This window comes from Microtus ochrogaster, chromosome 6, assembly GCF_000317375.1.
Source record: "Microtus ochrogaster isolate Prairie Vole_2 chromosome 6, MicOch1.0, whole genome shotgun sequence".
Taxonomy (NCBI): Eukaryota; Metazoa; Chordata; class Mammalia; order Rodentia; family Cricetidae; genus Microtus; species Microtus ochrogaster.
In genome coordinates, this window is record NC_022013.1 from 1,161,514 (window position 1) to 1,164,633 (window position 3,120).

Consider the following 3,120-nt stretch of genomic DNA (forward strand, 5'->3'; position numbering starts at 1 on the left):
TCTCTCTCTCTCTCTCTCTCTCTCTCTCTCTCTCTCTCTCTCTCTCTCTCTCTCTCTCTCTCTCTCCCCCCCCTCTCTTTTTTGATGCAGGATCTCATGTAGCCCAGGCTGATCCTGAACTCATATGTTACCAAGGATCACATTAGGTTGTTGATCTCCCTCCCTCCGCCTCCCAAGTGCTGGGATGCCAGTGTGTATCACCATGTCCCCTTGGTGTGCTGCTGAAGACGGCACCTAGGCCTTTAAGCACCTTAAGAAAGCCCTCTACTAACTGAGCTACATCTGAGCTACATTCTAACCTCTTTCTGAATGCTTCTATCCTGTGCCTGGTGACTCGGAGTGAAAGATGCACGGACGCAGAGAGCAGCTGTATTTACCATGAGCTGCTGTGCTCACACCTTCAGTTTAGTTCTTGTAGACATGGCAAACACCATGATTTCTTTTTACAGACGGGGCATAGGGAGTTACAAAGGGCCTAGATATCCAGATTCACACAGTCTGAGAGGCATGGAGTCATTGTGTGAAAGTAACCAGGCCACTGTGCGCTGACCGCTGCGGTCTATTCCTTTACCTGTCCCAGTGAGGCTGCATCATTGAAACACCTTTCTCTTTTTTAAAAAAAACTATTTCTTTTATTTTTGAGATTACAATATAATCACGTCATTTCCCTTTTTTCCCTCCCTCTAAACTTGTCCATATATGCCTCCTTGTTCTATTTCTAATTCATTGTTTATATATATGAATAAATATACATATATGTTATTTGTTAATCCCTAAACACATAGATACAACCTTCTCAGTTTATATAATTGTCTTAGTTAGGGTTTTTATCGCTGCGTTGAAACACCATGACCAAAAACAATGTGGGAAGGGAAGGGTTTATTTGGTTTTCCCTTACACAATATAGCCCATCAGTGAAGGAAGTTAGGACAGGAACTCAAACAGGGCAGGAACCTGGAGGGAAGGACCTGATGCAGAAGTCATAGAGGCTGCTTACTGGCTTGCTCTTTATGGTTTATTCCTAATGGCTTGCCCATCCTGCTTTCTTATAGACCCCAGGACTTCCAGCCCAGGGATGACAACACCCACAACAGGCTGGGCCCTATCCTATTAACCACTAATTACAAAAATTTCCTACAGGCTTGCCTACAGCTCAATCATATGAAGGTATTTTCTTAGTTAAGAGTCCCTCCTCAGAGATGACTTTAGCTTGTATCAAGTTGACACAAAACAATCCAGTACAATAATGTTACCTGTATTTATGTTTTTAGCGTTGACCCTTTGATACGGATAACCAAAAAGTGTGGTCTTTCTGAGGTAGACTATGTCTCCCACTCTCCGCATACCTTAGTTGCTTGTAGTTCTTTAAGCAGGGTTGAGGCCTCTGGGCTTTCTTCTGTCCATGTTATCATGTATGTTGTTATCCTTGTTCCTCTCATGTTCAGGCTATGATGTTGGTGAGACTTTACGGGCGTAGCTTCTGATATTACTGGTAGACATGATCTCATGACAAACTTCCTGTTGATCTGGCTTTCACTTTCCTTCTGTCTCCTCTTCTAACATGTTCCCTGAGCCTTAGGTGTGGGGATTGTACTGCCGACATGTATCTTGGTCCTGGGCTCCACAACTCTGCCTTTTGATTGGTTGCAATTTTCTGTAATGGTCTCTATCTGTTGCAAAGAGAAGTTTCTCTTTTGAGGGATGAGGACCACATTTAGAGTGTAATTAGGGATTATTCTGGATCAGTAGAGTAGTGGTTGGAGATTCTCCTCCAAGATCTCTGGGCTTCACTAGCCCTGGAGTGTTGGCTGGGCTTCCAGTGCCTGGGATAATTTCCCTCTTGTTGAGTGGGTCCTAAGTTCAACTAGAGAGCTGTTGGTTACCACCAAGGTGTGTGTTATTTATTGCACGTTTAAGGTTATTATGTCACACAGGTCATTGATATGGTTCATATTTAGGACCTTTACGTCCTTTCCTCCTTTTGGAGCTTGCATGGTGCCTTTTAGTACATGAAAGCAAGTCCCAGAGAAAAGAATTTTAGGAGAGTTCCAGTCTGGAACCCTAGGCCCTGCTTCTGAAGTTCATCGAATTTTCAATAATAAATGCTTATCTTCCCCTCTGGGCGGGGGGGATAATGCAGGGCAATAGAAATAACATGTACTGTTTTGGGAATCTTTTTTTTTCTGTTTTGGGAATCTTTTAGACATCCCTGACCAACAACTCAGAAGGAAGTAAAGCACTCCTTTTCAATGCTATTGTGTACTTGGTCCCACCTAGGGCATCAGGCTTTGGGGTCAAAGTTCTCTTTTTAAAGAATATCTCAGGACTTAGGGCTAGAGACATGTCTCAGTGGGTAAAGTTGTGGCCCCACGAGCACAAGAACCTGAGTCTAGATCCCCAGAAGCTATGCGAACCTGGGCATCGTAGTGCACTTCTGTAATCCCAGTGATGAGATGGGAACTGGAAACAGAAGAATTCCTGGAAACTTGAGGTCAGCTACCCTGGCATATGCAACAGTGGACAGTAAGAGACTCTCAAACGAAGTGGAAGATGAGGATCCATGCCTGAGTTTGTCCTGCAATCTTCTGATGCATGTGGTGGCATAGGCATGCCATGCTCACACGCAAACATAAATGTGCACACACACATGCACACACATACCACACCACATACACACCCCCCCACACCACAAACACACACACACACATAAACACCCACACACACACACATAAACACCCCCCCCACACATAAACACCACATACCACACACACCCCATACACACATACCACACACACACACACACACCACACACATACCACACACACACATATCTTACACTCCCACCCCCCAATATCTTACCATTTTTTTGCAACTGAAACTCAGGAGGTGATCTAGCTCCTCGGTTCACATCTGAGGCTGTAGGCAGAGCCTTTCACACCCTGTGTGACAGTGAGCAATGAAAGGCCTGTGTATGATCCCCTTCTCTCTAAATGGAGCCTCTGCTTCTATATCCCGTCAATCACTGTAGCCGCAAAATTTTGCAGTGTCTTACAAAATGAATGGATGTCCATCTTTCTATTGCATTTAGGCTTCTGCAATGAAGATCTGTGCATATCTTGT